The sequence below is a fragment of the Rattus rattus genome, chromosome 8, assembly GCF_011064425.1.
Source record: "Rattus rattus isolate New Zealand chromosome 8, Rrattus_CSIRO_v1, whole genome shotgun sequence".
Taxonomy (NCBI): domain Eukaryota; kingdom Metazoa; phylum Chordata; class Mammalia; order Rodentia; family Muridae; genus Rattus; species Rattus rattus.
The window spans coordinates 88,596,715-88,622,028 of record NC_046161.1 but is presented as its reverse complement, the minus strand read 5'-3'; positions in this window follow the sequence as shown (position 1 = coordinate 88,622,028).

Here is a 25,314-nt window from a genome sequence, read left to right as displayed (position 1 = left end):
AAATGGATCCCCCAAAGGTTCACAGGAAGTGTCACTATTAGGAGGTGTGACCTTATTGAAGGAAGTGGGGTAGATTTTGATATTTCAATGTTCAAGCCAGACCCAGTAGCGCTCTTGTTCTTCCTGCTGCCTGCCACCATGCTCCCTCCTCCCCCCACCTGTCCCCTTATTATAACAACGGAATTGTCAAGTCAGCCCTGGTTAAATGTTTTCCTTATAAGAGGTTGCTGTAGCTACAGAGTCTCTTTGCAACAATAGAAACCCTAACTACGACACCTTACAAGAGATCCTTAAGCCAAACTGGTTGAACATCAACCTGATTTAACAGAAGAAAAAAACTGAGACCCTGTGTGAATCTGTAGCTTGCCCCAGTGCACCACTTAGTCTGTCTATAAGTGAGGAAAGCCAATCCATGAAGGCGGACTATATCCAGACATAATCAGGAAAGGCAAAGAACCTCAACCCAAGGGCACTGGCGCCATCTCCATCTCTCTCCGCCTGGCATCTGTGTTGGCTAGGGTTTTACTGCTGTGAACAGACACCATGACCAAGGCAACTCTTATAAGGACAACATTTAATGGGGGCTGCCTTACAGGTTCAGAGGTTCAGTCCATTACCCTCAAGGCAGGAGCATGGCAGCATCCAGGCAGCACTATGCAGGAGTTGAGAGTTCTACATCTTCATCTGAAGGCTGCTAGCAGAATACTGATTCCCAGGCAGCTAGGACTAGGGTATCAAAGCCCACATCCACAGTGACACACTTCTTCCAACTAGGCCACACCTCCTCCAACAGGGCCACACCCTCTAATAGTGGCACTCCCGGGGCCAAGCATATACAAACCATTACAGCATCTCTGCCTCTCTTTGTTCTCTCAGACTATGGGTCTCGTTGGCCTCAAGATCTTATCCTTTTAGCCTGATATCGAATGAGGAAAGAATGTTTTTTACCAAGTCCATCCCATGGGTCTGGGAAACACACTCAAGTTGACCCAGAGAGCAACATGATCACGAAGAACTCAGCCTGGCCATCAGGCTTCATCCTCTGCCATGTACCATTTGTGCAAGAGTTGAAAGAGGGCTGAAGATGTAGCTCAAAGTCTGAGCACCCACCTAGCATGTTCAAGGCCCTGGGTTCCACCCTCAGTTCTGCAAAAACAAAACATAAATACATAAAGAAATACTAACACAAAAAGACAACTTTAAAGCAGAGAGCATCCACGAAACTATGGGCAGGGACCACAAAGAGATATGAGAATAAGATTTAAAACTGCTATAAGAAACACATATATTCATACTGGGAATCCAACCCAAGGGACCAAAGGTGATGGAGGAGAGGGACTGAGAGAGTGCAATCCAGAGAGCCAAGAACAGTGCCAGGAAGATATTGCCATGTGGAAGCTATGACAAGATCAAAAATAATGAGAATAGGGCTTGGGAGATGGCTCTGCAGGAAGGGCACTTGCTCCCAAGCCTGACAACCTGTGTTTGTTTGATCCCAGATCCATTTGATGAAAGGAGATAATCAACGTTGACCTCTGACCTCTGCATATTCTCTGTGGCACATAGGATGAGTGTGCAAGCAAATACACAACAACAAAAATAGTAAAGTAATTTTAAAAGTATTTTTGTTGAGACCTGCCCCCTCCCAGAATAGCTGTAGCCATTTTGTTCCAAGCCTGCCAGCTATTTCATATTGTTGCTATAATATGCTTGCCAGTTATTGACACAGAAAAATGACTTGTCTCAGAGCAAGGTCATGTTGATCCCATATCCTCTTATGTTCTGTATAAGGTTTGTTAATCTGAAGAATTCCACAAAGCTTTACCTAGGACCCATCAAATTAAAGTTCAATATGAACTGTCATATCTAAAGTGGCTTGAGTCAGAGTTGACCACTGGGCAGCATTTCCTGAACCTGCCTATGAGCTCACTGAAGTTTTTGTAGTTTTAGCCTTACAAGCTGACAGAGAAAGATGTTTGGGGTCATAGCCTCAGCCCCAAATTCTGAGCTATGGCCCTGATTGATCAGTCTTAGTGTGTGCATTCAATAAACCATCCCTCTCTGACTGAGATCGTTGTTTGTATGGTTTGCGGGGCAACTCCCGGACCCCAACAATTGTTTTAATGAATAAGAACAATAGAGTGACACTGGGTTTGTCTACACAGAAGACAAAGGGGAGTTTGCCAAGAACAGTTTTAAACACGTGTAGACTCAGCATCCAGATGAGAAGAAAAGAGTTGGAGAGAGTATGGAGAGCAGAAAGTGTGACTAGGCACAGTCTCTGTAGATTCCGAGGGAGGCAGCGAGTAGACTGGGAGATAGTCAGAGGTTAAAACTCAAGGTGCTTTTTATTTATTTCATTTTCTAAAGTTTTGTTTATTTACTTTTGCAGCATTAGGAATCAAAAGCAGGCCTTTGTACATTCTAGACAAGTATGCTGTGACCAAGCTATAACTCTAGCCAGAATCTTTCATTAAATAATAATAATAAAATAATAATAATAATAATAATAATAATAACAACAACAACAATAAATCGACAGACTGGTCCCTAAGTAGGTAAGAGAGGGTAAAGAGTTAAGCTGTGTGGGGAGAAGTCTGCTTTGATGGTGAATTCAGAATGTTAGAGACATCAGGAACGGAGAACATCTGAAGAAAGCCACAGGTACCCAGTATCTGCCCCCAACAGAGAAAGGGCATATGGACAGCGACCAACAAGGTCGATAGGATGGGTGTGCCCAATCCTGCTTGAAGCTTCTATCCCACCATATGTTACCAATGCCACACATGAAACTACAAAAACTAATGCTTTCCCTCCTGGATTTCAGTCTTGTTCCTTCTTTTTATCTCCTTATCCTTTATTCAGGAATACTTGTGTTTACCCTGTGCTATGTATCAGCTTCACAGCAGCTGACTATAATTTACCTCCTGTTCTCACAGAGGTGGGCTGTTCCAGCTGCAGATAGTTCCTGTAATTGTTTAATATTTGGAATTCTGAGGACTTTTCAGGTGGTACATAAATGCTAGGGCCCCTGAGAGGTGGGGTGGGTGGTTGGCTGTTGTTAGTCGTTGTTAATCTTTGTTGCTCTTTGTTGGTTGTTGTTGGCCATTTTTGGTCCTGGTTTGTTAAGTAGCAAATAAGAAACAAGAAGACGAAGACAAAGATGAAGAAGATGGAGGAAAAGAGAAGGAGGAGGAGGAGGAGGAGGAGGAGGAGGAGGAGGAGGAGAAGGAGGAGGAGGAAAAGGGGGAGGAGGAGAGGAGGAGGAGGAAGAGGAGGAGGAGGAAGAAGAAGAGGAGGAGGAAGAAGAAGAAGAAAAGAAGAAGAAAGAAGAAGAAGAAGAAGAAGAAGAAGAAGAAGAAGAAGAAGAAGAAGAAGAAGAAGAAGAAGAAGAAGAAGAAGAAGAAGAAGAAGAAGAAGAAGAAGAAGAAATAATAATAATAATAATAATTGGGTATCCTAAAATCAAAAATCAAAGTTGCCCCCAAGGAATTTGACACCACCAATCAGCAGAAAGTGGTTTAATGATAGCACTGCCCTCTTTCTGACCCATGACTTTATATCTCTTTCCTTTCTTTTCTATTCTTTTTTCTTTCTTATCTAGTGTTAGGGGTTGAAAGAGTAGAAAAGAGGTAGAGAAGGATGGAAGAACAAAGAACCCACAATGTAGCAAAGACAAGCTACAGGTAGGTCCTTTAGAGTATATTTTCCCTGTCCCCTTTGTGTTCCTTCTGCTTCCTGATTGCCTTGAGGTGAACTGTTTTATTTTTTAATTTTTTATTATATATTTCTTTACTTACATTTCAAAGGTTATTCCCCTTCCCAGTTTCCTGTCCATAAGCCCCCATTCCCTCCTCTCCCCCTCCCCCATACGGGTATTCCCCCTATACATTTCCCTTATTGCCCTCCCCGACATTCCCCTGCACTGGGGGTCCAACCTTGGCAAGACCAAGGGCTTCCCCTTCCACTGGTGCCCCAACAAGGCTATTCTCTGCTACATATGCAGTTGGAGCCCTGGGTCAGTTCATGTATAGTCTTTCGGTAGTGGTTTAGTCTCTGGAAGCTCTGGTTGGTTGGCATTGTTTTTATGGGGTTGCAAGCTCCTTCAACTCTTTCAGTACTTCCTCTAATTCCCCCCAAGGGGGTCCTATTCTCAGTTCAGTGGTTTACTGCTAGCATTGACCTCTGCATTGGACATGCTCTGGATGTGTCTCTCAGGAGAGATCTATATCCAGTCCCTTTCAGCATGCATTTTTTAGCTTCATCAGTCTTATCTAGTTTTGGTGGAGATATATAGATATAGATATAGATATAGATATAGATATAGATATAGATATAGATATAGATATAGATATAGATATGGGCCACGTGTGTGTCAGGCTCGGAATGGCCATTCCTTGAGTCACTGCTCTAAACTTTGCTTCCATATCCCCTCCTATGAATATTTTCCCCCTTTTAAGAAGGAGTGGGAGGAGGGGATTGGGGATTTAGCTCAGTGGTAGAGCGCTTGCCTAGCAACTGCAAGGCCCTGGGTTCGGTCCCCAGCTCCAAAAAAAAGAAAGAGTGGGAGCATCTGCATTTTGGTCATCCTTCTTCTTGAGCTTCCTGTGGTCTGTAGATTGCATCTTGGGTAATTTGAGCTTTTTGCCTAATACCCACTTATCAATGAGTGCATACCAAGTGTGTTTTTCTGTGATTGAGTAACCTCACTCAGGGTGATATTTTCTAGTTTATTCCATTTGCCTATGAATTTCATAAAGTCATTGTTTTTGATAGCTGAGTAGTACTCCATTGTGTAGATGTACCACATTTTTTAATCCATTCCTCTGTTGAAGGGCATCTAGGTTCCTTCCAGCTTCTGGCTATTATAAATAAGGCTGCTATGAACATAGTAGAGCATGTGTCTTTGTTGTATGTTGGAGCATCTTTTGGGTATATGCCCAAGAGAGGTATAGCTAGGTCCTCAGGTAGTGCAATGTCCAATTTTCTGTGGAACCTCCAGACTGATTTCCAGAGTGGTTGTACCAGTTTGCAATCCCACCAACAATGGAGGAGCGTTCCTCTTTCTCCGCATCCTCGCCAGCATCTACTGTCACCTGAGTTTTATTTTGCCATGTGTTCTCTGACACCATAGACTGTATTCTCCAAAAATGAGCACCAGAATAAATAGTTTCTCTCTGAAAAAAAAAAAAACAGTAGATTGACTGTCTACAAGAACTCATCCTTAGAAAAGCATTCTTGAGCTTTAAAAAGTACTTTCCTGGTACTGTGTTTTCCCTTAAGTTCATGTCTACATCTGACCTTTTTTTTTTTTTAAGATTTATTCATTTATTATATATAAGTACACAGTAGCTATCTTCAGACACACCAGAAGAGGGCATCAGATCTCTCTACAGATGGTTGTGAGCCACCATGTGGTTGCTGGGAATTGAACTCAGGACCTCTGGAAGAGTAGTCAGGTGCTCTTAACCGCTGAGCCATCTCTCCAGCCCTACATCTGACTTTCTAATAGGCTGCAGGTCTTCCTTTTTAGGGGTCAGAAAGGTAATGCCCAGCCCCAGAAGGACCTGAGTGTGTGGAGGTATTGCTGCAGACAAGGAGAGGCTCTATGGACTAGAATTCTGTCAACCAAACTCCAGACCATTCCAGGCACCTGTGGAAGAAAGCAAAGAGGAAGAAAGGTAGTTTCAGCACTGGGTGAGAGGGACTCAAAAGCTCAGCACACACTACTGAGGTCTTTGGAAAGACCCAGAGTTCTGAAGAGCCTGAGATCATCATGGCCCACTCCAGTTCTCTTCCACTTAAGGGGAAAATGTGGTTGAAGCAAATCAGCCAGGAAAGTTCATCAATGGCGAGCCAAATAAAGAAACAGTAAGAATTCCCTTGGGTCACTGAGATGGCTCAGAAAGTAATACTCCTGCCATGAAGCCTGAAGATGATTCATATGAGGGAGACAGAGGATAAGTAAGACAGTCCTTGAAGCAGTGATTGTTAAATTAGACTAATAATGAAAGTCCTATTGATTACAAAAACTATGAAACCAACTAACCAAGATATTTCCTTTGAAAGACAGTGGATGCTGATGATGAAGCAAAGACATGAATGTAAAGTCTTCGGATGGAAAAACAAACTATGGAACCATCATTTAAAAGTAGTAGACATGGATCCTTCTACATCCAAGAAACATGGACCTCCCTCCATGTTTCCAAGGGCAAAGAGAAGAAAGAGGGAATGCTAGAAGTCGCCTTTATATGGTAGACACATCATAGTGTTTCTTCAATGAATTTCTAAAATGAGATCTTCCAGGCAGAGGACACTTGTCAAAATGAGAGTTCTCCTAAAAGACAGGCACCGGTGGGAAATCCCTCTTTTCCCATTGAAGAGACTTATGAATTTATGAAGGTTCATCATCATGTGAACTACCTTCTTGGACAGATATTTACTTGCTCCCTGTTGGTGATGGATAGTCTACCAAACACAGCTATCCAAGCAGCTGTCATCCAAGTGCTTGTGACACAAAGGATTATGTGCCACCATCAGGAGATTATCCTTGTCGTGATGATGGCCGTTCCAGTTCATGTATTACTTATATAATTAGAAAATTATATCATTGAGTATCTCTGGGCTTCTGCCTCCAAGGGTATCAAGGTTGATGGCAGTTGCTTCCGGCCTGTCATGATGCTACTCTGGGAATGGATGAGATAATGCCTAAAACTACATGATCCACATCACCAGCTGAGGTTACCACATGAGTACATTTCTTTCGTTTTTCCAATTAATCACTTCAGTAGCTGCAAGCCCTTGTTATTAAGCAGTACAGTATCTGCCACCTTGAGGCCTTATCCCTGTAGCATTAAAGGACAGTTTCCACTGTCAACAACAGAAGACCCAACTAACAGAGGATTATCCAAATAAGAGTGCATTTGCCTTCCAAAGCAAGACATCAAATTAGGCAGGACAAGGCAAGAACGCCATTGATGGGTGCCCTCTTAAATCCTGGGTCTTAAATTTTGATCCTTGGTCTGTTATTTGTGGTCACAGAAAGGCTACCATGCCTCCAGTGAAGAAGATGAAGAATCCAAGGACAAACAGGTTTGCCTTTAATTTGAAATTTTCTTATTACGTTATTATTCTGCAGGGGACTAGGGACTCCCAGGTGTCATGATACACTTGTGGGAGTCTGAACTCTGCTGTTACGGTGTAGATTCTGGAGGCTGAATTTGGGTTGTCAGGCTTGATGGCAAGAGTCTTTACCTGCTGGACCATCTCCCGGGCCCTCTTTTAATTGGAAATAAGAATTCTGCCTAATCCTATTGGCAAGAACTAAACCACATGATCATGCCTTCTTCAGGGGAAGCTTTCATCTTTTATTATTGAAAAGAGCAGGGGGAGGGGAGGTAGGTGGAGAGATGGCTCAGTGGTTAAGAGTACTGACTGCTCTAGCAGAGGTCCTGAGTTCAATTGTCAGCAACCACATATGGTGGCTCACAACCATCTGTAATGGGATCTGATGCCCTCCTCTGGTGTGTCTGAAGATAGTGACGGTGTACATTAAATAAATAATTCTTTTTTAAAAAAGGGGGGGGGAAGAGCAGTGGGGGTGGGTTCTGCTTTTAGTCAAGCAAGATTCCAGTCTACCACACCACTGCAGCTTATTCTGCCCCACATCAGAAATCCAGGTGGAGAAAGAATAGGAAAGTCTGCCTTTCCCATAATGCAGATCTCACTGAGTTGTCACTGAACAGGCTGTCACCTTGTAGACTTGGTTCCACCATTAGTCCCACCATTAGTTCTAGCTCCCTGCACAAGCCATGTGTCTACCATGCTTCATTCTCCTTCCAAGGGTTTTTGGTTACACAGAAATGCCCAGCCATTATTCCCAAGTACAATGGTATTGGAATGAAGACAGTCATAAAGGACTTCTTACCCAAACCACACCCTGCATCAGAAGTTGTTCATTCATGGTCCCTCAGACCCCATTTTTGAGCCTGGGGCTCCATACCAAATATCCCAGAGATGTCTCTTTATCACTAAAGGGTCTCATACTAGATGGTGTCAAACAATAGAGAAAGTTTGAAACACCTCAACTTTTAAACCTGAAACGCTCCAGGTAAATACAGGGCGGTCAGAACTTCCCTCACAGGGGCCTCCTTGCACTCTATGGAAACCTGTGCACACATCCCCTCCAGCTGACTCAATACAATAAACATTGCAAGGGGTCATTTCCACAGAGGCAATAAGACTCCTTTCCTCAGATCACTTGGCAACTATCCTAAGCAAAGGATACACTGTGGGGCTCTCCCTGAACACAAACGTGTGCCAAAGCGACAGAAAAATTCCTGTGTTCTCAGTTAAAGAGTATTCACCCACAAAACAGAAAAATACTGCCACTTACAACAATGTAAATGGACCTGGAAGGCATTGTGTGAAATAAGCCAGACGTGGGAAGACTAATATTACATATTCCCCTTTCAAGTAGAGATGTTAAAGGTGATTTTGCTGACATAGAGAACAGAGTAGTGATCACTAGAGGCTAGGAGAGGTAGAGGAAGGGCAGATGGAGCTCAAATAACAAGTACTAAAACACAGACTGGATGGATAAGCTCTGTGTTCTACACATCAGTGGGGTGACTTAGCTTACAACGAACCATTGCGTGTTTTATAAAGAATTAGAAAAGTTCAAAGTTTCCCAATACACAGTAATGATCATTGTTAGGGGTTATAGAAATGACATTTGGTCACTGCACATTGTATCCATGTATCAAACTGTCACACTACACCCTATCAATATGTGTGATTTTCATAAAATAAATAAGAAGAAACTAAAATATGTATGTTCTACCCAACAAAATACCTGTGACTTGCCTCCAAATGTGATTTATGTCAGGAGAGTTTCCAGCAGTGTGGCAGATTTCTGTCACATCCACAAGAGAAAGGTAATAAGTGATGGAAAGTGCTGAAAATATTCTTTTACATCTTCAGCTGAGCTCACAGAAGAAGAATAGAGCATCACTGGGGCCCCAAAAATACAGAGGAACTAAAAGCAACAGAAGCAAATGTTAGCCTCTTTATGGCTTTCCTAGGGGGAGGACAGGTCTTAGTTTTTGTCTACATTTGTGTCAAGTTATACTCAGCAAATAAATTTTTTAAGAGCTGAGCTTATTTAATTTATGTAGACATAAATGGACTATGTGCAACCGTTTAACAACCTCCACTGATATTCTATAGAATATTTCCAAAATGGCAGAGGGTTACCTCATGTCCCACTTTTAGACACTATCTCCCCTCAAGTGTGCTCACAGTCCTAACTCCTCACCAAGGGTCAGTTTTGCCTATTCTAAAGACAGTGAAGGTAGAATAGGGCCACTTAGTATCTTTGCTTTGGCTTCTTTAATTTAATAGTATGCTTTTTACACTTTACCCAGGGTACTCTACATTTTATGTCAACTTGACACAGCTAATGTTATCTTAGAAGAGGAAACTTAATTGAGAAAAGGCCTCCATAAGAACCAGCTGTAAGACATTTCTTAATTAGTGATTGATTGAAGGGCGCAGCCCATTGTAGGTGGTGCCATCCCTGGGTTGATGGTCCTGGGGTCTATAAGAAAACAGGCTGAGCAAGCCATGGGAAGCAAGCTAGTACACAGCACCCTTCTATGTCCTCTGCATCAGCTCCACCTCTAGGTTCCTGCCCTGTTAGAGTTCCTATCCTGGCTTCCTTTGATGGTGAACAGTGATCTGGAAATGTAAGCCATATAAGCCCTTTCCTCCCCTGACTTGTCTTTTGGTCACTGTGTTTTGTCTCAGCAACAGAAACCCTAGGACACAACCCATGACCCAGTTATACTAACATTTCATATTGAGATCATTTCAAACAAGTAAGGGCTGAATTCAAGTTAACACTCAACTCAAAAGTTTGAGAAATTAGCAATAAAATAAAGTGAATAAAAGGAAAATGCATAAAGTAATTGTGCTTATATTTCTCTCATACATTTAAAAATGTTTTATTTTTAGGTGCCACCAGGTGCAGAGCAAGCTGTTGACACCTGAAACTGGGCAATATTTCAGATTCATACCTAACACTCCACATCATGAGATCAAAGAAGGAGGGAGAGGGAGGGGGGAGAAAGAGGGAGAGAGAGAGAGAGAGAGAGAGAGAGAGAGAGAGAACACAAAGAGAATTTACCAAATGTTTTGTAGATAAAATGTGAAGTCGTAGTTGGCCAATATTGCCCAGTTAGAGAGATTGTCTCTCTGGAACACACATTGTTAGCCATGAGTATTATATATGTATTGTGACAAGCTGTATAATACCTCCTTCATCCTTTATTCAGACCTGTGTTTGTCTCTTCGATGAAGTAGCATTCTTTATCACCTTCATTCAGTGACAGGTAGTACTGTGGATTGAATCCAAAATGTCTCCCACAAACTCATGTGTTGAAGATTTGTTCCCCAGCTCATGGTACTATTTGAGGAGATGGTGAAAGTGTATGTGTGAGTATATGTGCAAACGGTGTGTGTGTGTGTGTGTGTGTGTGTGTGTGTGTGTGTGTGGTATCTATCATTCCCAAAACTTCAAGGCATTTAGAAATAAAAGCAAATACAAATGGGGCTAAGCAGCTCCAAGAAAGAATTTACAGGTAGCACAAAGGAGGGAAATGGCAGGTCCCATTCAGCAGCATGAAGCATCATCAAACTAAGACACAGACAGACACTTGAGTGAGCACATTCCAAAGGTATCAGTCCATTTCATTTGGAGCAGCCTTACCATCTTGTGACTTAGAAATGACATAAAAGTACAGGCACATGCAAGCCATAATAATGCCCTCTGAGTCACCCCTCTTCCTTTTTGAGAAGAGGCCATTTGCAGATTTCAATGAAGAGCCCCCCTCCTCCATTGTTATGACAGAGATATTGTATTGGATAAAAGGTTTTGTGTATTTGACTGTAAATACCTATATGGATGCAGTCAATCAGTGCAAACATTGCTTTCTTATCACATGCACATAAGAAACATTATAAAAACAATAAACTATTTCTTTAATCTCTCCCCCTATGTAAGTCAGATTCTGCCTTTCTGTGACCAAATATCTGACAGAAACAACTTGAGAATTATTTTGGCTCCTGGCTTCAGACACTTCCACCTATCATCATGACAAAGGTGTATAGAGGAGGGCCCTTCTCACCCTGTGGCAAATGGGCAGCAGAAGAAAGAAGGAACTGGGGGATTAGTACAGCCTTTAATTCTGTGTCCACAGAGAGCTACTTCCTTCTACTATCTCTGACATTTCAACCATCTCCTCAGATAGAACCACCTACTGGGAACCAAGCCTTCAACACCTAAATCTGTGGGTTGTTGATTCCCAGATTCAAGTCTAAACCCCCCTCCGTCACAGAATAAAAGTGACAAAGAAATTGTAGGTGGGAATCAAAGACATAAAAGGCTGTTTCATGAATGTCACTATAGCACTGAGATTTGTTTGAAAAGCAGACAGAATCCTTGATATCCTGATGTTACAACTTTTCCCTGATTCTAATTGAAAAGTGAGGCAGTTGTTGGCAGCTGAAAACAACTACTTAGGCAGGCAGAGGTCAAGGTGGTTGTAGCTGAAGAGATCCAGGTGCACTCAAGCCAGCATTAGAACTTGGCAATGTCATCCTGTTTTGTGACACTATTCCTGGGGAATAGTATCTCTCTATTGGGGAATATCTGCTCACTATTTAGGGAACTGATGACAGACTAAGACCATCTAGAAGAGGCCAAGGCCAACAGGTGACTTTCCTGAAGGTGGCCCACTGTTTTTGCATGGCCATGAGTAAGCTCTGAGAGGCAAGGTTTCAAGAGACTTCATCTCAGAATTGTTTCTTGCAGTTGACATGCCTTTTCCCATAATTATCACATAGTCTAATGATTCCGAGGCATTAGCCCACCCTATTGAGCATATTTTCTTCAAATCAACAAAGATGTACCATCATGTGATAATGTCGTATTGACACATCAATGATTTCATAATTCCTAATAATGATTTTATAGAATTCCTATTTTTATTCAAATAATTTTAGGAAGACATTTTAAGAGTTGGTTTTAGAGAACCAGGAAGATATAATAAAGTTGCCAGAAAGATATAATAAAGTTAGAATCAAGAATAGAGTGTGCCCATTCCTCATAGAACAATATGGTTGTGTAATAAGGATACAATGAGCTTTCACAGTTACACTAAGAAGAGAAATGGGCTTGGGATCAAGGAAAAACATTCATTTGAGGTCAGATCCAAGGACGAGGCCACAGGTATGCACTGTGATAGCAAAGCCAAGTGAAACAGTTGCTTTGAACTTATAATGAGCTTATGGAATGAAACACTGCTTTGAACCTACTATCGACATCCTTCTGTAACTCCCCTTTTGTGTAACATTTTATCGATGAAATAATTTTATAAAGAACTTTTGTCTAAGAAGGCCAGAGAGAAGGAATAAAGTGTGGCATCTGGGACTCTGCCCCATCCACCCACCAAACGTATGTGTGTGGTTTGGGGAGTGGGGGAGGGGGGGTCCTAATCCACCAAATGTATATATGTATGAACACTTGTGGAGTTGATTAGACTGGTAGTCGGACCCGACCAGAGTGTGTGTGTGTGTGTGTGTGTGTGTGTGTGTGTGTGTGTGTGTGTGTGTGTGTGTGTGTGTGTGAATATATAAGATAAACTATTTTAATTTTTTTCTTTTCTCTCTGGTTCACAAAGAGTTAATGTTCTAAGCCTCTTGAGCTAGAGGGAAAGGAAATCATTGCTTATTAGTACAAAATAGTAAGAGAGAATTACAGAGTAAAAAAAACCAACACTTATTAAAGCACAAATAGTAAGATTGTAAGGCCAGGGATCATCAGTCTTTGACCTTTGTCCAACACTGTGTCCTACACAGTACTATTCCCCTAAGGGCCAGGGCAGCCCCCACCCCCACCCCCAGCAGATACCACAAAAGTCTAACTTGGAGAATGAATGAGGCTACTTATAGAGTATGAGTGAAAGGTTTCTTACAAGAGCAGAAATTACTTAAAAACAGCTGCATCATCAAAAGTCCATCCCAGAATAGGTGGTGGCTCACAAAACCTGGAACTCAGAAGCTTACTTTGTGGTCAGGAATGAACAGACAGCTCAACAAGATGGGAAGTGTCTCTTCCAGGCAACTCAACTTGTCTGCCTTTTACAGCCTAACAGATACATACAGCAGATTAAGCACTTCAGCTAGTCAGGGAGAATCTCTCAACAGTCCTTACTATTTATATAAGATTGAGACAAGAGTGGCTGGGTGAATCTTGTAAGTTTTAGGAACTTCTTTAAGCTTTTGGCTTGTTTACCTCCTAAGTTTAATGAGTTTCCCCTCATGATGGAATGTTTCACCTCCCTTTAGAAAATCCTAAATCTTAACAAAGTCACTACACAACACATCTATGTGGTGCTTATTTTTTAAGCATGATGGATACAATAGTGAGGGTGTCAAAGAGGCTTATTTCAAGGTTCCAGAAGGCAACTGGGGACTAGAAATGTGGGGTAACATTGGACTCCCTATAAGGAGGCCCTGAAAAGCTATTGGTAAATCTGGGAAGATAAAGTCTAAGTTATAACAGGGACCCAGGGATGATGAAGATGCTGGGACCATGGCACATCTTGCACAGTAAAGCTTCAGAGATGTAGTGGAGCCAGCCCAAAAGAGAGGCTATCTATGGCTGAAGATGACAGAGCTGGATAAACAGGGCTACCAAAGCCTTTTAGGGCCCAGATGATTCCATCACCAGCTCCAGATGCTAGATATGTTGCTGCAGGATTTAATGTTTTCTCTGTTGAGTTTTGGTCTTACTTTATTCCAAGATTTCCTTACTATATCTACCTGTGCTATATATACCTTTGCTATATATACCTGTGTATATATGCCTGTACTATATATACACCTGTGCATCATATATCTATACTATATATACCTGTGCTATATATACTTGTGCTGTATATATCTGTGCATTATATACCTATGCTATATGCTATATATACCTTAAGATATATATAGATATAGATATCTTGCTATATATGCCTGTGCTATATACACCTGTATTATATATACCCACCCATTATATACTATGATATATATATATATGCTATATATATTTGTGCTATATATTGTGTGCTACATATACCTATGCAATGTATACCTATGCTATATATACCTGTGCTATATATAACCTATGTTTCTCACTTTTAGTCTGTGTCGTTTGTTATATATTGGAAATGTATGCCTTGGATTTTATTTTATAAAGTCTCACAGTTAAGAGATTGTCTGAGTCTCAATGGGGACTTTTTATTTTTTAAACATTGGAACCACTAAAGACGATGAGGAGTTTGAAATTGAAATGAATGCATTTTGTATCATGAGATGACCAGACGCCTATGTGGAGAAGCATAGATTCTAGATATCAATCTTTGTCAGAAGTGTAGTTAGCAAAGATTTTCTCCCATTCTACAGACTGTCTCTTCACTCTGCCACGTGTTTCCTCTGCTGTGTAAAAGTCTTTTTAATTTTATTTAATCCTACTTAACATAGTTGGGGTTATTTCCTGAGCTATTTAGTTCCTCTTCAGGAAGTCTCTGCTTTTGGCTGTAACTTGAAACATTTGCCAATGCTTTCTTATAGAGGTTCAAAGTTTGGGGTCTTTTTTAATTATATTACATTTTTTATATTTTCATGTATTTTATATAATATATTTATTTTATATATTTATTTATTTTTATGTATATATTTTTAAAAAATACATTCTATTTTTTAATTATACATGGGAGGAGGGTATTGCATTAAGTGCAGTGCCCATGGAGGCTGGTAGAGGGTTGACCGCATGGGAGCTGGAGTTACAGATGGTTGAGAGCTGCCCAATGTGAACTTTGACCTTCTATAAAAATACCAAATGCTCTTCACCACTGGCCCATCTCTCCAAACCCCAGAGTTCTGGTGTCTTATTAAAGTCTTTGATCCATTTTGAATAGATTTTTATTTCAGGCACGGAGATCCAGACCTAGCTTCATTCTTTTGTATGTGGATATCCAGTTTTCCTGGTACCTTTCATTTTAAAAAAGCTGTCTTTTCTCCAGTGGATGTTGTTGACACCTTTGTTGAAAATCTAATGGTTGTGGCTGTATGTGTTTGCTTCCAGGCCCTCTGCTCTACTGCATTGGTCCACATGTTTGTTTTGGACGGAACCATGCTATTTTTATTACCACGGGCCTGTAACACAACTTCTGCCCCGGTTCTGTCCAACCTAGGAAAGCATGGGTCAGTTTAGGAGCTCTACAGATTTTCCTATTCTCGATGTTGCATATCTACAAATGGGTATAGTTTGTGAACTTTTGAGATGGGTACCTTTAATTTTTATGCATGTATTTATCTGTTCGGGAGCATGCCACAGGGCACATGTAGAGGTCAGAAGACCACTTAAGAAGTCAGCTCTTTCCTTACAATATATGAGTCACGGGGATTGAATTCAGGCCATTGAGCTTGTTACCAGGTGGCTTTATTCACTGCCCCATCTAGACATTGCAAGACTGGCTTCTTTCATTTAGTGCAGTGTCTTGAGAGTCGCTTATATCGTAGCATCAGTCAGCTTCATTCTTTTCTGTTTCTAATAGTCCCCACTTTACAAACACATTTTCCCAATCACCATGGTGATGCCACTCCATGGTGACATTTGGGTTGTTTCCACTCTGAGGCTACTAAATGAAGCATGCAGCTTTAAATATTTGTATTTGGGTTTCTGGGTGGGGACACATGCTTTTATGTTTACATATGTACACATATGTTTACATACGGTATAACACCTAGGATTGGACTTTCTGCAGTCATTGATAACTCCATGTTTCACTTTTGGACAAACTGCCAACTGCCTTCTAAAGAGGCCACACCCTTAACATCCCCACTAACAAGGAGTGAGGGTTCCCACCATTTCCAATGCTTGCTGTCACCTGACTTTCCCATCACAGTCCTCATTCTAGTGGGTGCAGCCACCAGCTGCTGCTGTGGTTTACAAGGCTGTGCCTATCTAAAAGCCATATGCTGGTGCTTAAAACTAAAACAAAGGTAATAAGAACCGAGCTGCTGGGAACTGATTGGGTCACGAGGATTCTTATGAATAGTGGAATAGTGTGCTTGCCCTTTGCCTGATAGCCACTGAGCTCTAGATACTGGGGTCACGTGGAATAGGCCCTAGGTTAGCACCTGCATAAAGTAGACGCTGTGGGTTAAATATCTTTGCTCGTTACCTCAACTCATAGATGAGAGACCTAGCCACCCCTGTAACGGTGTTAGCAAGTGGGGCCTTGGAAATGATTATGTCATGATAATGAAGCTCTCAGGAGTGCCATCCATACCTTATTGTACAGACCCAACAGAGCCTCATGTTCTGGCATGTGAGGAAGGATGCCGTTGAGATGGTACCATCTACTTAACCAGAAAGCAGGCTCTCACCAGACACCAAAACAGCCAGGGTCTTGAGTGTGTCTTGAAACGCCTCCGCTTCCAGAACTATCTAAGCCTAAGTATTAATTGCTTATAAGCCACACAGCCTAGAGCATACTGTTACGGCAGAACAAACACAGTAAGACAGCAGATGTTCAGGGTGGGAGCTGCCATTTAATGGCTTGCCTCAAGAGGAAGAAGGGAGCTGGATTCAGATCCGCCTGTATTTCACACTGCAGTGGTCCTTCTCAGACACTGAAGCCTTGAGAGGATTGCTTAAAGTCGCTGCACAGGTCTATACACCCAGCTTACCTCACAGGATGGTTCCAAAGACTGAGCAAAACCCCATGGGTCTGGGAATGCCTGCCCAGGCTTCAAGGCAGAGCTTACCAGAGTTTTGATTTCCTGTTCACCCTATCACCAGCTCTCGCAGGACTACATGAGGAACAGAGCCACCCACCTTCAGCTCTCCCAGACTCATATCCAGCCTGCCCTTGATGGTTCATTTCTGTCTACTGAGAAGGCTCGATTTGAGTACCTACTGTTTGCCAGCCCTAACTTGAGCACCTACTCTGCACCAACCCAACCTGAGCACCTACTGTGTGCCAGCCCAACCTGAGCACCTACTGTGTGCCCATCCTACCTGAGCGAGCACCTACTGTGTGCCAGTCCTACCTGAGCAAGCACCTACTGTGTGCCAGTAGCTCACCAGCACAGACACTGCAGTTGTGGTTTAGGAACGCATGGAAACCCCTGACTTTGAGAATGCAGCTTATTTACCCACCTGCTCAGAGAGAGAGAGAAACAAAGCCCACTTGTCTCTCAGCAGCCATCTGAATCAATTAGTCTCAACTCCCAACCCTAAGGTGCTCCCACACTACGTAAAAGCATTTTTTTCCAAGGCGGACTGGAGAAATAAATTAGTATAATAATGCAATTAAAATGCATTTTTCTCTCCACTTTAATTTAAATTACTCTTTTTTTTAATGTCTTAAGAAACATGCATTCTTCCTTGCGGGTATTTAAGGAGCTTCAAAGAGGCTGCTGTGAGGAAGCAAACAAAGAACAATTGTACAGAAAACACAAAGTCCCTACCCTAGAGAGCAGAGACAACCATTCTCCCCTGGAAGAGGCCCCCAGCCTGTGTCTACAAAAGACTCTGGCCTCTGGGTCCTTAAAAGCCTCTGACCCAAATCCCACAGCCCCCGCTGTCCTACGGCTAGCACTCACCTGTCCATTTGTATTTCATTGCTTTTTAGCTTTGAACTGTCGCTGCGGGTGGTGCGTGTCACTGATATGACCAAAGTACAACTTCAGGGAAATGACTGCCTAACAGGAAAGCTGCCAAGCAAGGAGGAATGGGACTCCCAGGGTCACCTGTGCCATGAAAGGAAGACACACAAAAAAAGGATCCCTCCCACCCTGGACCGGAAGTAGGCCCCCTGCAGGTAACCCCGGAGTTTCCAAAGATAGATGGAATTAACCAGGGTGAGGATGGTAGGGTTCCTCCTGGCAGAGGGGCCAACAGGGACAGATGTGGTAGAGAAGGGCATTAGTATACCTGAGAAGATGAGCCAATAGGAAGACAGGACAGCTACGAGGACTTCATCCTGAGGACCTTGGCGAACCTAAAACAGCACCCAAGTGGAAGATGTTGGAGGGCTCTGCATCCCAGAAATCACAAAATTAAGCCAGATACCCAACCTGCCCAGCACACTGCTGTGAATGGCATTTCCTCCAAGAAAATAACAGGCTCTGTGTCCTGAGTTATCGGTTTTGTTTCGCCACCTGCTGGTAGAACTTTGTAAATGCATCCAGTTCAACCCCACTGTTCTGAAACACTCTAGAAAATGTAACCTAGTAATAACCTCCAGGAACTTCTTGAAGTTACAAAAGACTGGATTAAAGTCCCGTGTGTTACGGAAAGAATATTATTAGTACTTACCTCAAAAATTCCAGGAAAACATGTGTAAACCCTAGGTTCAAATGCCAGCTCTTTGGTTTATTGTATGGAAATTGACTTCTCCACCCTTGGGTTAATTTTAACGTCCAAAAAGTAGGATGGTGTCCCCCCACCCCACACACACACACACACAACTCGCTATTTTTAGGCAAATATGTAACACGTGCGGAGAACTTAGCTCTGTTTGACGAAACAACCAGTGGGTAAAGCACTTCGCTCAAGCTTGACAACCTAAGTTGTATCTCCAGGACCCACAAGGTAGAAGGGTTGTCCTCTGACTCCTGCAAACCTAGATCTACTTGAAAGAAACCCAACAAGGACTAAGGGTGGCAAGGCCGACGCAGGTGGCAAGGCTGACGGGCTGGCAGGAGCAAGCCCTGTATAGTCCACCCCCACCGTTCCCCACTTCCGGCCGCCTGGGCTGTAAGGCTTTTCTCTCTCCTTTAGCACCTAGTTTTCAAAGAACACACATTTTGCACACACACAAAAGCCCACACCAAGCCTGCACTGCCCCCTGCTCGCTTTCCAATTTACTACTCTCTCCAAGCACTAAGCCACCACCCTCCCTCTTCCTGTGGCACCTATCCTCCTCGTGGCTGCCTCTGTTCTCCTTCCCACAATTCCATTGGGGAATGTTAAGACCGGACCAGCTGGTCAACCCCAAGGAAAGAGATGGTGACTAAAAATACAAATGGGAGTGACCATCCCGAAGAGGTCAACATTTGCCCTCTGAGGAGATGGCAGAAGACAGGAGACTTTACATCTTACTAACTGAACCCTAACTTCCTCCTCCACAAATAAATGACTCGTGAGAATTTATGAAAAGTGGCTAATTTCGTCCTAGTATACAGAAGCCCTTCAATGTGGAAGTTATAAGGATTATTATACATGCTGACATCATGAGCACGCCTTTAATCCCAGCACTTAGAAGGCAGAGACAGAAGGATCTCTGTGAATTCAAGGCCAGGCTGGTCTTCATAGAGAGTTCTAGGACAGATAGTGAACTCCAGGGTTACATAGTGAGACTATATCAAAAAGTGTGCAGGAGGTGGGAGGGGGTGGGTGGGAGGGGATGGGTGGGAGGGTGATTAGGGGGTGAGTGGGAGAGTGAGGGGTTGGACACCTGGAGAGATGGCTCAGCGGTTAGGAGCATACAGTTTTCTTCAGAGAATCAGAGTTTGACTCCCAACACCCAGGACAGGTAACTCACAGATGCCTGTTGTAAGGGGACCCTCAGAGCCAATACAGAACACATCAGACACCAGGTTCCCAGCACGAAGGAGATTTATTACCAGCAAGGGACAGGGGAGGGGGACTCTGCCTCTGGATCAGACAATGACAGACAGCAGGTGGTTTTGTAGGAGTGACTTTTTAAGGGAAAAAAAAGGGGGAAGTCTATGTCAGGATAGGTTGAAAGTCCTGACTAGACACAATGCTAGCCAGTTCGTTGGCATTTTGATAGTTGGACCCTGGGGTTTTAGTCAGACATAAAGAAGTGGCCAGATAAGGGAATGCACCTTGAGGGCCAGCATTAGGAACATAATCTAACAGTTTAGCAAGAGAGAGTAAAGGAGAGAGCACCATGTTTGCAGTGTTAGAGAGCCCTTTGCCTGTAATTCCAGCTCCAGTCTGGCTTCCATGGACACCCACACACATGTGCATATACCTACATGCAAACACACTCACATTCATACAATTAAAAATAATACAAATAAATCTTGTTAAGGGGCTGAGGAGATGGCTCAATGGTTAAGAGCACTGACTGATCTAGATGTCCTGAGTTCAATTCCCAGCAACCACATGGTGGCTCACAACCATCTGTAATGAAATCCGATGTCCTCTTCTGGTGTGTGCCAAGACATAGCACTCATATATATAAAATAAATACTTTTTAAACACGATGATGGTAAATAACTTTCCTATGGAACTGCTTCAGACACAGACTCAGGAAGAAGGGAGTCTCATGGTCATACTTTGCTCCCTACCTAAAATGTGACTCCATGTCTCAAGTCATCACGCAAGTTTATGAGTGGAATACAAGGCAGGTACGGTTTGAACAAATGGGAATGAGTCCAGTCTTTGGAGTTTTGTCAGGGAGCTCTCTAGAGATCTGTGGCCTGAAGACAGTGGGGATGGGGTGGGAGGGTGGAGCTTCCCTAAGAAACTGTAGGAAAGAGATGCTGTCATAATCCATCAGTCCCTGTCTTCATTGTGATGTCATTGCTGTGAAGAGACACCATGACTACAGCAACTCTTACAAAGGAAAACATTTAATCGGGGCTGGCTTACAGTTTCAGGGGTTTAGTCCATTATTATCATGGTGGGAAGCATGGCAGCTTGCAGGCAGACATGGTGCTGGAGCTGAGAGTTCTACATCCTCATCCACAGGCAGCTGAAGGAGACTGTGTGCCCCACTGGGTGCAGCTTGAACATAGGAGACCTCAAAGCTCAACTCCACAGTGATACACTTCCTCCAACAAGGCCACACCCACTCCAACAAGACCACACCCACTCCAAGGCCACACCTACTAATAGTGCCACTCCCTATGAACCAAGCATTCAAATACATGAGTCTATAGGAGCCATACCTAGTCCAACCACCACGGTCCTCAAACTAGAACCTTAATAATAGCATGGCTAGCCCCTGGTACACCTTATTGCATCCATTCCACTGCTGATCACATTCTATTTAATCAGCCTTTCTAGTGATGACTGCCTTGTGGGGAAAAATGCTTTTCCTCCCATTTGACAGATGGGAAGTGGGTTGGGGAGGTCACGTAGCTATCCCACTGCTTGGTAAAGTGTGGAGTTCCAGAACCCAACTGCTGCCCTCACTCTGCCTCAAAATTCTTTCAGTCTGACCATCTGTCCTTGCTCCCTGCTTGTGAAACTCGGGTACATGATAGCTCAGAGTTATAACCCCATTAGCGACCCCACCTCACACCAAATGTTTTCTGGGCTTCACTGGGGACCACCCCTTTGCAACAGAGCTTTCTACCATCCTGGAAATGTCCTAGATCTTTTCTGTAGCTACTGACCCCAGGACTGGCCGCTGGCACTAAACAACTGGATTTTGAGTTGCACTCGTTAAACTAATTTAATTAGAGGGAAGTAAACACTCACAGTGGGCAGCTGCCACTTTGGAGGGTGTGGTGCAGAAGGTCCAAATGCAGCTTGGGCAGATGGGAGCCCTGTAGGGAATGGGGGCCAGGAAAAAGTTAGTGTAAATTAATCCTAGTGTACCACCCAGACCCAGGATTGTTGGTTGATCCTTCTTGCTCAGCTTAGAAACTATAGAAAGTTCCAGAGCTCTCTGACTCGGGCCACAGTACTTGATATCTGCCTTGGTTTTCACATCCCAGTGCCTTCTCTGTACTGAGCACCCAGCATATACTTTATTTAGAGCTCGCGACAGTCCCACAGAGGGCACCCAGCGTATATTTTATTTAGAGCTCGCGACAGTCCCACAGAGAGGCATAGCCATCTTTGCTTGTTCGTGTGATCCACAAACACACTTGGAGCACCTACTATGTGTCAGATGTGCTGCCAGATATGAAAATTTGATTAACCAGGCCGACCCCTCAGAGTGGACTTTTTATAGTGAAGGAGCTAAGGTTTCTTAAAGGTAAGTAATTATCACCTTTCTGGAACTGCGAGACAGGCAGCTTGGCTCCATGACTTCCTGGGTCCTCTTACTTCCTAGACTGAAACTCCAATCAAGGCTGCACAAAGAAAATGCAAAAGAGGGCTGGAGAGATGGCTCAGCGGTTAAGAGCACCCGACTGCTCTTCCAGAGGTCATGAGTTCAATTCCTAGCAACCACATGGTGGCTCACAACCATCTGTAAAGAGATCCGATGCCCTCTTCTGGTGTATCTGAAGACAGCTACAGTGTACTTATATATAATAAATAAATAAATCTTTTAAAAAAAAAAAAAGAAAGAAAACAGTGGATTTAGCATAGGTAAGTGTAAGACCTAGCCTGAAGCCTTCAAACACGAAGAGTCAGTAGATTTATAGAAATATATATATATATGTGTGTGTATGTATGTACATGTATATATATGATAGGTATGCTATCATATATTTATAGAAATATATGTGTACATATGTATATGTATGTGTGTATATATATGTGTGTATATATGCATGTATGTATGGATATATGGATATATGTAGGCTATCATATATTTACAGAAATATATATACATATGTATATATACATATATGTGTATATATGTATATTTGTGTGTATGTATGCATGTATGTATGCATATGTGTATATATATATGATATGTAGGCTATCATATATTTGTAGAAATATATGTATATATGTATATATATTGTATGTATGTATGTATGTGTATGTATGTATGCATGTATGTATATATGTATGATGTGTAGACTATCATATATTTATAGAAATATATATGTGTATATATGCATATATGTATATACATATATGACAGGTGTGTAAGTGTGTGTGGATATAGATATAGATATAGATATAGATATAGATATAGATATAGATATAGATATAGATATAGATATAATGATAGGTAGACTGTCCATAAAGTTGATATGAAGCACCGAGTGATGAAGACAGATGTTATATGGACGCCGATGCCCAGGCTAGTCCCCACCCAACAGAGCCTAGTTCCTGTGCCGTCTGGACTAGTCAGGTCACAGGCAGAACTCCCACACCAGAGGATGTAAGTAAAACAGTGACCCAAGAATCAACCGAATGTTTAGGGGACAAAGAATAAAAAGAAGAATGAGCCACTGTGAGACACCATATGAGTGAATCCCACAGGCATCATGGCAGATGAAGAAAGCCAGAAAGAACACTGAATAGTGCATGGCTCCATTTTATTTGTCAAACCCTAAGAATGAGGGTTGGGGGTTAGTTCTGTGGAACAGAGTTGATCCAACATGCACAAGGCCATGGGTTTGATCCCCAGGAATTCAAAAGGAATGACAATAAATTTAAATTTAAAATGAAGAACTCTTTCAGGTGGTAAAGCCTCTCTCAGGTGGTCCTTCAGGGTGACTGGTGGCAGGAGAGAGTTGTAGAGGAGCTGCTGCAAGGCCACTGGAAGCATACACTCCAGAACACTTAATGGTGTCACTTTAGTGTATGTGGATTCTATTCAAAAGGAAAGCTCGTGGAAAGGATGTTGGTGAAGATGTCAGATAAATAAGGACACTGTGACTAATTCCTCACAAAAACAAAGCCTATGCTTAAGGAAGAAGCAAAGAGATCCCAGAAGGAAAGGGCTGTACACGGGGTTGGGGATTTGGCTCAGTGGTAGAGCGCTTGCCTGGGAAGCGCAAGGCCCTGGGTTCGGTCCCCAGCGCCGGAAAAAAAAAAAAAAAAAAAACCTGGGAAAGGGCTGTACAGTCGAAAGGAACGGTGAGGAAAGGAACTGAAAACTGTGGGTAAACCCAAATCAGCATTGATTGCATGAAAGATTAATAACAACACCCAATCTATGAGGTTAACAGAAGAGCACAGAATACATTTGGAATCCTGGACAAAAACTGATGTAAGCAGGATGAAAGTGGTTAGCATTTGAGCAAGCTGAGGCGGGAGGGGTGAGACATTGTCTAACACAGTCTGGGCTAAGCGATGAGTTAAGAGAAGCCCCAGCAGCAAGAGCAGGACCCTAACACTTGACGAGAATAATCAAAAGTGACCACAAGCCAGTCAGTGTGTGTGCAACGTGCCGGAGTCTACCAATGCTGTGAAAAAAAAAAAAAAAACAAAAGCAAAAACAAAAACAAAAAAACAATCCTCTAGCACCGAAGCCAGGGCCCATCTGTACACTGGCTAGGAAGGCCCCAGCCATGAAGAATACCACAAATGCTGGATGGAGCTTTTCTCCCAGTCCTTGCTGAAGCAGGGCCATGGGCCACTTACCAGCATAGCAGCACACATAGGCAAAAGGACATGCAAGCCACTGGAGATGACAAACCCCAAAGATATATAGGCCCTTTCTTATCAATGAGCAGAACCGATCAAAACCAATTGGAGGCAGTGGTGCAGCCATCGTAGCTATGATGCCAGCCTCATCAGAGCCTGTATGAGAAGGGACAGGTGCAGCCTGTGGTGCAGTCACCAGTCTGAACCCAGCAGAGATGACCAGATGCTGCCCGTTACATGAGTTGAGCAATAGCAATTTGCAGTCCTGCACTTGGGTTTGTTAACTCTTCTGTCACAATGTCATCTGAAGGACTTGGCCATCCAGATGTTCCATGGCCTGTCTATCATACTGACAGGGTCACTTTAATTCATGGAGACCACTTGCTTTGGGCATCGGAGGTGCCCTATACTATGTGGGAGGAATGTTGCCACGTCCCATTTTCAGATGACTGCCAACGAGAGACTCAGAACATATTAGAGCTCTATGACACTATAGGGTCGGAGCCCCATCACTTGGCCATATGGCTTGGCAGACCCAAAGATATTAGAGACATCTGTGGTAGTCAAGGACACTCTAAAGAGTCCCTGCCAAGCATCTACAGAATTGCTGCCCCAGACCCCTAAGGTTCTGGAACAAGAACCTGCTGTCTGCAATACAGAATGTTAGCAGTTCAAACTGCTACAATACCCTGGGAGAAACCAAGTGTCTGACCATGTCACAGCATAACAGCATATACTGAGACACCTCTCAGACCAGTAAAATTCTAAGTTAAGACAGGCACAATCATAAAGTGTCAGAGATCGGGCTCAAGTAAATATGAAGGAAAGAAACATACAAAAAAAGTAACTTATTCCAGATGGATGGATGGATGGATGGATGGATGGATGGATGGATGGATGGATGGATAGACAGATAGACAGATAGACAGACAGACAGA